Source organism: Miniopterus natalensis, chromosome 2, assembly GCF_054644295.1.
Source record: "Miniopterus natalensis isolate mMinNat1 chromosome 2, mMinNat1.hap1, whole genome shotgun sequence".
NCBI classification, from domain to species: domain Eukaryota; kingdom Metazoa; phylum Chordata; class Mammalia; order Chiroptera; family Miniopteridae; genus Miniopterus; species Miniopterus natalensis.
Genome location: NC_142082.1, coordinates 19779856 through 19793696, shown reverse-complemented (window position 1 = coordinate 19793696; position 13841 = coordinate 19779856). Strand labels below are relative to the sequence as shown.

Sequence of the window (13841 nt, the reverse complement as noted above, 5' to 3'; positions counted from 1 at the left end):
TGCAAAACAAAGTGTTGTTGATTAAAAACACATGGTTTGTTCTCGAGACTCGAGTAGCCAGCAAAATGAAATGTGACAGTGTTTTGGCTTTTTCTATCCCCCAAGACATGATGGTGATTTATTAGAGTGATGTCAGCTGTGGTTAAAAAAAGTTTGCTGTGTTGTCTTAATAAAAAGAGGCTTTACCTTGGAGCTGTCAAACTCCCTCTCTCCTCTGGCTGGAGGCAGTGCTGCTGGGCCCTTGGCCCTCCTGTGGGGCTTCTCCCTAAGGGGCAGATCTCTGCCTTGGGGAAGTTCATGAGGTCACAGGGCACAGAGGGCTTCTTGATGGCCTGGGGTGGGGGCTGCAGCCTGCTCTTGGTTTGCTCAGCGTGCGGAGAGAGCAGATGCTGTACCCAGCTTGGAGTCGGAGCATGTCCTGACCTGGATGGGTGGGTGCGGGGGGGAGGCTTTGTTTGGAGGCTGTTAGCTAAACACAAGAATTTCTTAGTTGAAGCTCTTTGGTTATAAGGAATAGAAACCCCTCAGACAAATTTAAATAAACGGGATTTATTGAAAGGACACGACAGTGCATCTCACAGGCATCTTAGAAGAGATGGGGAATGAGGTGGGCAGCCAGGACCCAAGCGGCTTCCTCTACCTTCCACCGACCCCTGCAGCCACGGACCCGCCTCTCTCTGTTTCTGTTCCTCCTGTCGGGTTTTCTGGGGGAGATTCTTTGTTCTCACTTCTTCAGGGCGTTGGCTTGCATCCGCTGGGCCCCCATGCTACAAGACCACATTTTTGTTCAAGCACCATCAGCTCCACTTTGTCTCATTGTCTCAATTCCAAGTTCCTGCGAGAGAAAATCCAGGAGGTGTCACTTGAGTCACGTCTGTCTCTGGTCCAGGGGGCAGCAGCTTGGGTGCCGGGGGAGGTGGTGTGGTTCGAGGGGAGCCACTCTGGGAGGGCGCGGCAGGGAAGCGATGTCAGGGGCTGGCTAAAGGAAGGACCTGTGCTTGTTACTAGGGCAGTTGAAGAAAGCAGTGACAGGTGTGTGTTTCTGTCATAAAGATCAGGGACCTTCTGAGAGTGGGAATGGGTACCGCTATTTCTGAATGCCCCTCTTTATTCCACAGGAAGTGTAACCATCACAGTGGGGAGATGAAATCCAAGCAGACACCTTTAAATCTCTCCTGGAGACACACCCAGGAAGTAAGAAGATGACGTTATTTTTTTAAATTAATATACGGATTTTTTTCCCTAACTATAGAAGAAACATATAAACGACTATAGAAAAGAGACAACAGAAACACACAAAGATGGAAGGAAAAAGCACCCTAATCCAAGATAACTGCTGTTAACATATTGGTGTATTTCCTTCGATTCCTTTTTCTTTAAGTGGTAGCCTGAGGCTGTGTGAGCGATCTGGGCTTCAGATCTATCTTTCGGCTCTAATTATATGTCTTCAGACGCTCTAAGACTTTCGGATCGCTTTAAATTCATTCTCATAATTTTCCTGGAGCACGTAGGGTTGGTTCCTCTTTACTCCTTTGCCTTTTCCTGTGGGTGGCAGCTAAAACAGAATCAATACTTGCTAGGACCTCTGTATTGCCACCCCACTTCTGTGTAAGCCACCACTGCAGCCCCCTCCCAAACTCCCAACCACCCAATAGCTTTTTAACCACTTTCTCTCCTGAGTCCTTCACTCCCTCTTTGGGGGGGGGGGGGTGTCTTTTTAAAGTCACAGTAAAGGTTGAAGGTCCTTTAATGGTTATGGTTTGCATTTAGGAGAGGAGAGACAAAATCTGTAACAGACCACCATTTCCAGCCACACACCACTTCTTTCTGCTCGTGGATTGTCTCAATCACATGCCTGCCCCAGGCCGTCACAAACGCTGTCCCTTGCTGTTCCTGTGTTCTGAAGAACTTCACTCTAGTACTCTGCTGCTGGCTTACACAGACTCAGCCTCCAGGTTTCCATCGATTCCTCAGAAAAGACTTTTCTGTCTGTGGCCCCATAATAGTCCCTCAACATCCCCTTTACTTTTTCTTTATTGCAGTAATCAGTTTGCAATTATACCTCTATTTGTTTGGTTATTAAATAACGTCTGTCTCCTGGATAGATATGAATGGTTCCAAGGCAGAACACATCTGTTTGGATGCATGCTGTAGTCTCACTCCTGCTGTCATCCCCAACTTGGCCACCACCCCCACCTCCCCACCCTGTGACAGTGCCTGCCATCGATTAGGTGCTCAATCAGTGCTTGTTGAACGAATGAGTGAATCCAGGGCTTGTCTGGTACACATGCATAAGTGAAGGGTCACCACACTGTAGCATATTGGATTTGGAGGTCTAAGGAGAGAACGTGGTTTTCAATAAACCCTTGGTGAGAGCAGCTCATTTGTAAGTGCCCGAGAGGTGCCCGACACGGACACACAGTGATTTGTGATCATGGTGAGAGGCCTGAGCTTGAATTGTGCCTGCTGAGATGCTGATGTGTTAGCTATCTTTCTGGCCTGGTGAGGGAGGTTGCTTTTCAGTGAAGTATCTATGTCCCACATTCTGTGGGAGGAGTGCATTCTAGAGCCTCTGACAGCCGTCAAGCCTCCGGGGATTGAACTCCTCCATGGTGCAGTGCTCTCTGCCTCTGAATCAGCCTGTAGACTGCTCTGTTACAGAGATCCTGCCTCAGTTAAAGACAGATTTGGCCTGGCCGGTGGGGCTTAGTGGTTGAGCACTGACCCATGAACCTGGAGGTCATGGTTCGATTCCTGGTCAGGGCACATGCCCAGGTTGCCAACTTGATCCTACTAGGGGGCATGCAGGAGGCAGCCGATTGATGATTCTCTCTCATCTTTGATGTTTCTATCTCTCTCTCCCTCTCCCTTCTCTGAAATCAATAAAAACATATTTTAAAAAAGAGACAGATTTAGCTTCCTTAGAACCTTTAACTATTGATGACTTCTGGAGAGGTTTCTTCTCTGGAGAAGCATCAAATTCATAAAATGGACATTTATTGAACAGCAGCATGGCATGCCAGGTAGGGATCCAGGCTCTGGGTGCAGACAGCTGAGTAAGGCACATGGACAAGCTCAGCTGGGAATTACCAATGCAATTCACAATGTACTCGCACACAATGACCTTTATTCGTCACAACAGCCCTGTGGTGTGCCTGTTATGAAGCCCATTTTATAGCTGAGGAGATGGAGGCTTCAAGAGTGTACATGACTTGTCTGAAATCTCATAGTTTGCATGTGAGAGGCTACAGCTCAATCTCAAGGTTTTGGACTACAACCCAGTGTTCATTTCACTACCCTGAGCTGAAAGTATGAACGTATTTTTGCTTCATGCAGGCTCGAGTACATTTGAGGGTAGACAACATACTCCCAGACTTATCTCTTCTCCTGGATAAACTTGATCTCCAGAAGTGGGATGATAGCCACTGGGTCTTCCTTGGGCCTGATTACATGGCGGCACCATTGCAAGTTGCAGAAGGTCCTGCCTGCTGTACAACACACTTCCAACTGCAATCAGGAGGGTCTCAGCATGGAAAACTAGCTTCTGAAAAGGAATTTGGGGTAGATATTCTCCCACGGCAGTGAAGCCGGTTGCTTAGCCTGGGACCTTTTTTCTAGTGCAACTCAGAAGGTGATTTCCCAGCAAGCATTGTACAGTGACACATGAAAGATTTGCAGATTTCCAGGGCGAGATGTCTGACACGTGGGGCACCTTTTTAATGACATTCCTGTTAGGGCACCACCAACTTAGACAGTTTATGTTCCAAGGCACTCCCGACCACCTGAGAAATTTCATCACACCTGCAGACAGATCCATTAGATTTTTGGCTAACGTATAAGGAAAAAAATTCTGTCTCTTTGTAGCTTTTACTCACTGGTCTTCTTGGGGCTGGGAAGCATGAATGCAGTGCCTCTCTCATGCGGCAGGCTCGCACACACAAAGCGTGCAGGGAGTCCCAGCTGAGTGTAGGCCCAGGCAGGCATGTCTGGGCAGGCCTGGTGAGCTGCCGGGTGGGCCTGCTCAGGGCCTATTTGTATCAGAGCCTGAGGAGCCTCCAGGGAAGGAGCTCATCTTGGAGGAAGAGGGAGCCAGGCACAAGCAGCTGACCTGGTGACTGGGCTTTGTTTGCAGCAGGGCAGGAGAGGTTCTGAGCCAGGCCTAATGTCCACCTCACAACTGGCTTTGGCTCACAACTCAGCCCCCACTGGACTTCTTTAGGAGACCTATGGAGAGCAAAATGGCTGTACATGAGACTAGAAAGAATGGTTTAAACTAACAAATGGTTGTCACTAGGGAACCAGCTTTGGGACTTGTCTTCAGAGAAAAATGTACCACGGGAAGAGAGGCTCTCTCCTCTATCACATCGTGAACCCTGCAGTTCTTTGACCTTGGGGGCCTCCAGCACCTCTGTGGTGGCAGGGGAGCAGCACCCACAGGGGGAACAGTGTCTGGCATCCTGGTAAAGGGCCCGGAACAGGCTAAGAAGAACAAAAGGGCAGGTGACCAGAAAACTGTGTGTGTCTTGAGCATGTGTGAGGCACTCCCTTAAGATTTCTAGAAACACTGAAGGTAATTATGAAGCAGGGTGCTGACATCCTGAGGGAGCCGGTGAAAGTTAAGTTATTGTTACTAATGTGATTGTATACAGTGGGCCTTAGGCCTGGGGCACTGTCATGAGCCCCTCCCATCAGCCTCTCTTGTCCTGGGTGAACATCCCAGTGTCCTCAATCATTTTTGGAACCCTCAGTTTTGGGTCTCCCCACTGTTCACATTATTCCCTTGCAACCAAAGAGCCAAACCTGTTTGCTATAAGAATTTTAAGAAATCCTAGAATCAATATGGCCTAACATTCTGTTTTCGACTAGATGAAATGACCACTCCCAGAGGCTTAAACTGACTTGTCTCAACACTATGTGCCCAGGCAGTGGGGGAGCAAGGGCCCGTCAGGTGAAGCCCCAGATGGAGGCTGGGAGGGGCCCACGTATCCAGTGGAGTTGCTTAGATGTCAGGAGTGGGATGGAAGAACAGCAGTCTATGAAACTTTGGCTTTTGCTGGCATTACACCAAAACTCTGAGATGGCCTGCAAGTACCAGTAGTTCATAGACAACCTACCTTTGCTCTAGAGTTGACTATCCGCAGTCAGGGCTAGCAAGTAGATTCTGCTTCTGGGCCAAGTCTAATGGACTCAGGGTGACTACCAGAAGTGTTGCGTTGAGAAGATCCTGAGGCTGGATCTGAGGCAGAAAGAAGTGTTGTGATCTACCAGAAATGTCTCTTGTCAACCTGCAGGGGAGGAGGTTTGAGCATCATGGAAGGCAGAGTAATGGTCCCCTCAAGGTGCCCATATCCTATTATCTGGGACCTGTGAGTAGGTTATGTTATATGGCAAAGGGGGATTAAGGTTGTAGATGGGCTGACCTTGGGATGGGAAGGTTATGCTTGATGTTAGCCCTGTGAGAACCATCTGGTACCTGTGACCTCCAGAAGTATGAAATAAATTTGTGCTATTTTAAGACACAAAATCTGTAGTATTTTGTAATAGCAGTAAAAAACAACCAACCAACCAAACAAACAAAACTGAATACAGGTCTCTTATTATTTTCTACCCATGACTCATCAGGGATGAAACCTGGAGTTTTCATTCAGTTGCTCCAGCCCTTTCTTTTGGACACCTGGAACAGGATCTCTAAGGTTGTTAAGACTCCAGAATGATCTACCTTATGCAGGCTAAAAAGCATCACCATTATGAAACCTTTCAAAGGGAATCACACAGGTTTTGTGATATTTCTATAAACTTGAAGTGGTTAGGTAAGGAGTAGGCAGGCTCAGAGCTGGGCAGCAGGCTCTTGGCTGTCACTGCCATACCATGCATCATGGTGACAGGGACAGTGTCAGACTGGGACTCCGACGGTGGCCCTCACTTTTCTCATCCATGATGTGAGCACTAGATGACCTCAGGAGGTCTGTTTGATATTCTACCATTTTAACTACTCAAAAAACAATGCTGGAGAAATGAACAACAACTGAATATCTTGTAAATACCCAGCATTTTAGTTATGTAATGTCATTTGTTTTCACAACAGCTGGTCATGTCACGTGAGACCCCATTTTACAGATGAGGACCTAAAGGCCCAGAGAGGTGAAGCTGTTTTGTAAGCCATCCAGCTGGTAAGCTGAGGAGCCAAGAATCAAGCCTTGATGTCAGAAGCCCATGCTTTTTCCATGACATCATGGCATCTCCCAGTGACAGTTTTTGCCTTGCTTTTGAGAAGGACTCTGGCCCTGGATTATGCTGACGACACAATCCAGGGGCCACAACCACAGGCCGAGTCCAGGAGTGATGCCCTGGGGGCGAAGCTCTTTGGAGTGCTGGAAGGCCCAGGGTGAAACAAGAATAGTTATTCTCTAACACAGTGCCTGCAGTTTTGTTTCTTCTCCTGGCTGGGCTGGGAACCAGTATGCGATACTGGGTAAGTCACTTTATTTCCCTGGGCCTCTATTTTCTGGCCTGTGAAATGGGAAGGATGGACTGGAATCAATGCTTTCTAACCATTTCTTTTTTGAATTCATGGCACAGGAGCTAAGGAGATTTTGTTGAGCATTAGTTGCTGCAATTTATATTACAAAAGCAATTTATTTTTTAATTTTCAAAGTAAAATCATAAAAACTACACATTCCTCTCTTCCTCTACCTCCTTCTGGGCCATTCTGCCATCTTAGACACGGTTAGCAATGCCTCTGTTGGACGGTTTAGAATTTTGCTCTGGGTGTAAGAGTATAGGAGTCAGAGGGTAGATATATATATTCTGGAAGAGAGGAGACAAGACAGCCTTTCTCCGTTGCCCATCACTCTTCCTGGAACCTCTCCCACCCCATTTTTCTCTGCTTGGACCGTTTATCTCCCTGCGTCCCCCTAGGCTGCCCCTTGACTCTCCCGTCCACAAAGCAGCAGGCGGGCCGCCCTCCCGCTCGAGCAGGCCATCTCTCAGTGCCATCGCAAGCGCGGTTATCTTTTATTTCTGGCATGTGCCGTAACACAAGAGGGATCTCGACTTTGGGGATTATCACCTCTTATGTTTTATTCTCCCTTTTCCCCTCTCCCTTTTCTTTCTGCAAGATGATAAAATTACCAGACAAGCCCTCCCTTCCTCCCGGCCTAGTCAGAGCTCAGAGATATTTACTTCTCGGGTAAACAGCTCTAATCTCCCTAACCAGACTTTATCACAGTTAAGCGAGTTAAATTCTCCTGGCCTAATCCCCTATGTGCTGTGGTGTTGCTTTTTTTTTTTGAGTATAAAGCTTTTGACATCTTTTGATATAACATGGCAATTCTGGACCACTGGATATGATTAGGCACCAGGCAAAGAGGTTTCAATTTGACCAAAGTGGACAGGAAGGACCCCCTGCGAAACAGCTTTGAGTGTGGAAAAAAGACATGGAAAAGCATACTAGGAAAGCAGGAGGAGCACATGGGTGTTTTGCAGGCTCGGGTCATACAAATCCTTGGTGAAGAGTCAGTAATGTGAGGTCAAAATTGAATTAACCCCACAGCCGTGTCCTTCTGTGTTGTCTCCAACCACGTGCCACAGCGGCCAGAAAAAGACAAGAGAAGCAAATGGCACCGTGCCTGAACTTGGAGGATCTATTTCCAGTGGGAGAAACAAGATATACTTGAACCTCTAGAAAACAATACAAGGGCAGATGAAGACCAGAGACTAAATCAGACTTGGCTCAAATTATCAAAGATTCTGGGCCATGGGAAATGGTTAGAGAAGGGAAGAGTCATACTGTTGGACAGAAAGGTGTCTGGACACATGGAAGCAGGAGCAAGGTTGGGAGGGTGGACAGGCCCTATGTGTGCACGTGGTGTTGGTGTTGGTGGGGGTCACAGAGCAACATTCCAAGTGTTGCCAGCAGCAGAAACCAAGGCTTGGGAGCCTTGTGTGTGTCACATCCAGTGAGGACCGGTTCTCTATGCCCAGAGGGCACTGTCACTGCTGTAAAAGTGCCAGAGCCATGCTCAGAAGCGAGTCTTGTTTCTACGTATATATGCTATGCTTTGGCTTTTCTTTCTTGTCGACCTTCCAGTCACTCCTGAATTCAGTTCCTATTCTCTGCCTCTCCCTGCCTGCCAGTGCCACCCTTGCTCCCAGCCAAGCAATGACATTTTCCCCAAGCACAGCCTGTGCATTTTTAAAGCCTGAGATGAGCTTTGGGGTTTGACTCCGCCTGCCACCCTCCCTGTGTGTATATGTGTGTGTGTGTTTGTGTATGTGTGTGTGTGTGTATTTTTTGCCTTGAATCCCCATTAAGAAGAAAAAGAAAGTAAATTGCCAGGGCCAAGGATTGAGAGGCAATTCACAGAGCCCGATAAACTGCCTTCCTGTCCCTACTGCAGGCTACACTTTGATGGGGGCAGATCCATCAACAAGTTAGTTCTTTCTCTGAGGGCAGCCTCAACACTTGGGTTAAGGTGCTGCTGGGGGAACTAAGGCTTCTCCCACCCATTGCCCTACTTGAGGAAAGACAGGGCCTCAGGCCACCTCTCCAAAGGTCACATCTCCCTTTCAGCTGGATAGCAACACCCTGCAGAGCCTTGGGAAGTGTTGTCACGTTTTCCCTCCCCCCTCCCAGCAGCCATGCCTGCTGGGTCTCTGCTGGGCAGGGATGTGAACAGTACCCAGTCCAAGCTGAGCCTGGTACTTGTTCCCAAGGGTCAGATGCATGTCACCAGCTGCAGGAAGATTTCCAGGCCACCCTTGGCACCTGTCCTTGATATGCTCCTTGCAGGTCCTCCACTGTCTGTCCGGGCCCTTCATTACTAGAGGCTTTCACCTTGATCCTTTAAAACAATAAAAAAACTCCATCTCCATGTTTGTCCAGCGCAGAAGTCCCTTGCTGCAATTTGTGAGAGTATGTGTGTGCATGTATATATGTATGTATGTATCTGTGTATGTATATGTGTATAACTGAATGAATGAATAAAAAATTCAAGGGTAGGGTATTTGCTTTAGATACTTGACACTGAAATTCCAGCCCCTCTGCTTTACAAAAAATGTATCTCTTCATTTCTTTTCCACATTGGTCATTTTTTGGGGGGGTGGGTGGTTAAGGCTGTGCACCTCTTTGTTCTGACTGTTTAATAAGCTATCAGGCATTAATATTCATGGTGAATTGTCATTTTCTAGGGGCAGCTGGTAGGATCTGAGTTTGATGGAACTATGGGAGAAGAAACCATTAGCAGTCTTGTTGGGGAGGCGCTCTGAGCTGCCAAGGGGGCCCCATACTGGCCTTCTAGGTGACCAAAGCAAAGCTTTGGGAGGGAAGACGTAGTGGGACTAAGGAGGAGGAGCCAGGGGACTGAAGGTGAATGTGACCCCACCGTCTACTGTGAGTGCTACCTGAATCCCTTCCTCTCTTCACAACATCCTTTTCCAGGGCAGACTCAGGCAGGGCTAGCGGGGTGAGAGGGCAATGTTTTGGGCAGGGCCCTGATCCTGCTGGGACTAGTCAAGCTGTCAGCAGGGCAGAGTCCCCTGTGTCCAGGTTGGGAGGAGCAGGTGGCTCACCGTGTCTTACTCTATGCTGTGGTTGCCTGGCCTGCTTCTGGAATTCCAGACCCTGGTTTGGAGATGCCCTGTCTCAAGCAAGTCACGACAAGATCCCTCACCCCATGCATTTGTATTAAGTATGGTGAAACAAATGTTAAGAATTTTAAGGTAGTGAATACTGAAATATTGTACATAGCCGTTGAAATGAGCAAGAAATCAAGTAGAAGGATATTCATGGAGCACCTACTGCATCCAAAGCATTAGACATAACATTGCCCAGGATGGGCCTATTAATAAAAACAACAGTAATAATATTGATAGATGTCATTCACTGAATGCCTTTTAGGTGCTAGGCATTCTCTCATATAATCCTGACAATAAACCTTTCATCTCCAACTGACAGTTAAAGAAATACTTAAAAAGGTTGAGTAACTCACCCAAGACTACATAACTAGTGAAGGGGCTAGGCTGGGATTAAGATTTAGCTCCAGTGCTAAGACCCCGGGCCAGGAAGTATGTGAACATAGGAATGGGGAAAGTCAGTAGAGGCAGATGTGGAACCGGTTGCTGAGGTTCTGTGGTTCCCACAAATCTTATAGGAGGTGGTAGAGAGAGAAGGTCCTTGGAAGCTCAAGTGGTGACAGAAATTTCTGGAAGGAGTTGAGGCTTGATCTGTATTTAAGTATGTGAAAGGGTGGGCAGAAGGCACTTCAGGATGGATTAGGGGATGGCAGTGAGCATGGGGTGTGTGAGGGTCAGTGAGGAGGTGGGTAAGGGAGAGTGAGGCTTGGTTTAGGGACTAGTGGGAGCTAAGGCAGCAGATTAGCGTGGTTTTATGCTAGAGGCCCCACCCATTCTCTGTGTGAATTTACACAAATTACTAAACCTTTCTAAGCCCCGGTTCCTCATCAGTAAAACATGGATAGTGATAGTACCGGCTTTACCTTTTTGTGGTGAGGACTGTGAGATAATTCACGCAGAGTACTTAGCACAGTGCCGGCCACATGATCCATCAGTGTCAGCTGTAGTTGAACATGCTCTTTCCTCACTCCTGGATTTTTGTGTTCTCTGAACTCTTTTCCCTTCTTTGGTGTCCTCCAGCCACTGAACCATCAAGCCCAGTTGGCTGTATGTTCATGATATCTGTCGTTTCTTCTGCCTTTCTCACTGCCCCTACCCTGCTCTAGGTCCCTGTCCTGATATGCCTAAGTCATCGTAACAGACCCTCGCTGGTTTCTGGCCTCCAGTCTTTCTCCCATTCCCCCTAACGCTAGGCTATCCCCCTAAGGCACTGCCCTCTTCGTCTTATTTCCTTGCTCAGAACCCTCCAGTGACTCACTCCTGCCTTGGAGATTAAATCCAGACTTCTTAGCTGAATCACCTACAACCAACGTTTTTATTTCTTTGCCTCTGTTTCTCAACATGGCTGCTATTATTTCCCCACAACATGCCCTTTTCTTGCCTGTCAAGGAGCCTGCATCCCTGTTTCTTCCTCCAGGAATACTGAATTCCTCTTCGTCTCCATCTAGCCAAGCACTGATCTTCCAGGCTGGCTCCTCTGAAGCCCGCTTCCTGCGGGAAGTTGTCCTTGACCGGTCCAGCTCATGAGATCTCTTTCTGCGGTCCACAACCCTTACACTCTTTGTGCCTTGCTCGTTTAGCCAAAAGCTGTCTTGCTAATGATACACACTCATGAGAAACAAAATGTTTCCCCAGATGGGCTGCAAATCCTTAAGGGAAGTCCACTTCATAATCTCTTCTGTCCCTGTGGTTATCAGTATAGGGCAGGGCTGAGCATACAGAAGGCGCTCAATGCACTTTTATTAATTTTGTTGAATAAAGGTGGTAGTGAGAATGGAAGGTGGGAGAGAAGAACCTCTTTTCCAGTAAAGAAAGGGATTCCTGTGACACAGCAGAAGCTGAGTCTGAGGTTGGCCAGTCATTTCTGTCCCTGGAAACCAGCAGTCTCTTTCTTTATGCTTCCTTTGGGCCCATCTTCACTTTCAGCCTTGCTTTCCGCCCTTAGAGGCTGCTCTCTGTCCACATCTCCTCTCTTGGGCTTCCTGGTAGAGCTCAGAGCCCTTGCAGAAGGCAAGTTGGGATGGGGTTGGCACTTTGATGTAAGCCCTGTCTCTGATGCCCAACCCCAGGCCCTGCTGGTGGTTCACAGTTGGTTGGGAGTGCTTATTTAAAGTCTGAGCAGATGAGTCCAGAGTGTATGAATGAGGAATGGCACGCTGTGGAATACAATGTAGAGTATCATATTGTTAAAGTCTTTTACAATGATGTGTCATTTGTTGTGTCCTTAATGACAATTACAGCAATAATGGAGATAACCTGAGGATGAATGATGGGTGGGGCACCAGAGAAACCCATTCTCATCCTGAGACTTGGGGTTGCAAGCCAGGCTTTCCGTGTTTTTTTTTTTTGTTTTTTTTTTGGGTTTATGTTTCATGCCCAGCTGGCAAGTTGCCTCCCTCTGATTCAAAAGGGGGAAGCAGAATCCTTCACTCGGGGATCTTGGGGACGTCAAACTGCTCCTTACGCAACAGCCTCCTAATGAGTTAAGTGTAAATGAATCAGAAGCAGATGGATTGGATTGTTCTGGAAATACACCCGAGGTTTAAAAATTAAGGGAAAAAGCATTTTGGCAAAAGGCATTTTGGGGTTTGCCAAGACCCAGAACATTTGAAAAACAGTTCAAGATTTTTTCTTTTTCTTTTCTTTTCTTTATGGTCGCAAGATCCAAAATGCTGCCTGGAGGCAGTAGAAAGAGATGGGCCTTCGTTCTCCTTTCACATTGAAGTTCCTCCTGCCGTGTGGGTAATGGACCCCAGATAGGAGGCAATGGGCTATAGAATTGCACCGGGGACTGATGGTGTCTGGGGGCAAAGCACCCTGTTTCCATTTTCAGGGAAGGCAGCCCCTTGAGCCTGCAGCTCCCAGACTGGGCTTCAGCCCTCTGGGCCTGCTTTGGGCTGGCACCTATGCCTTGAAACGTGCCTGCCTTTCATAAGACTTGACTCACCTCATTATATAAGGGAAACGGTCTCCAATTTGCTAGGCGAGAAACTTTGGAGGTTAGCAAACACTAATCCAATAAAATATAAAGTGAAATGTTTATTCTAGAAAAAACTCTTTAAACAATTTTTTTTTATTAGTCACATTTGGCATAGCTGAGCCCTTCCCTGGGGGGATCATCTTGCTGAGGGAAAAGGAAAACAGCAACTGTCTCAGAAGAAAACTCAACCCAGCAGTTTCTAAATCTGCTGCTGGCTTGCTGTGTGACCGCACACAAGACACCAAACCTCTCTGTGCTTTGCTTTCCCAATAACCATCTCTAAAGGTTTTCTCTGATTAAATGCAAATACTTGAATCAAATAAGTTGAGGGCTAATTCGTGTTAGATAATGCAAGTTGATGATACAGGAGCATTAGCTGTCTTTGGTATGTATAACACACGGTCGGCTTATCAAATTTCAGTAGAATTATCTCCCTTTCCCTCTTTTTCCCCTAGGCACCTACCTGTAAGGCTTGACTCACCTGCCTGCCTCTCTGAGTCCTGTGTCTTCTGAGCTTGGTAAGCCTGGCAATGCCTCAGGCTGTGACTGGGAGGGAGGAGCTCCGTGACCTGGGGTCCCATCACATTATGTCCCAGTTCTTATTTATGGCTCTGCCACCACACTGTCTGGGAAAAGCAATGTTGGTGCTTCCCTTTGAGTTGCTGTTACTGTTCTCACCTCCTCGGGCTGGTCTGCCAGCCTTGCCTGCATCTAACCAGGAAGGGTGAGGCCCCAGAGCTTAGGGCCGTGACAGGTTGGGGAAGGTAACTCAGGCTGTGGGTGCTGTGGGCAGAGGGGAGCAGAGTGTGACTAAATCCCGTCTCTCCTGGGAGGCCCCGCTTCTTTCTTTCTTTGCTTGTTCATTTATTCCTTCATCAGCTGTGTTCCTGCTGGATCATGGCCTGATCCCTCTGTGAGGACAGGCCTGTTTGCCCAGCCCCCAGTGACAACTGCCACCAGAAGGTGTCTAACAGTGTACAGCATATAAAGAGCTTTCACAGAGATAATATCCTGATGCCTCTTCTCAAACACCTCCAGAAAATGCAGGGACCTCCACATCATCTGGTCATTGTCTCCTTTTACAGAGGGGACGTTCTTACAGGTGCACAGCCAGTCAGTGGCGGGGCTGGGGCTGGGGCTGGTGCCTCCATCACATCCCACACTTCCTTTTTGTACTTGAACTCACTGTGTTCCGGATCAGGATCTATTATGTTCTGTGTCTTCTTGT

At 47.7% G+C, this 13841-nt stretch overlaps 1 long non-coding RNA gene across 1 annotated transcript in view; it reads left to right on the top strand.

Annotated features, from left to right (window-relative positions):
* The window catches only part of LOC107535519 (uncharacterized), a 34598-nt gene extending 21486 nt beyond the window's left edge, over window positions 1-13112 (top strand). Inside the window, exon 4 of the long non-coding RNA XR_001603037.2 lies at window positions 13069-13112. This is a non-coding gene — a long non-coding RNA (uncharacterized LOC107535519). The remainder of the gene's footprint in view (window positions 1-13068) is intronic.
* Window positions 13113-13841: the final 729 nt, after the last annotated feature.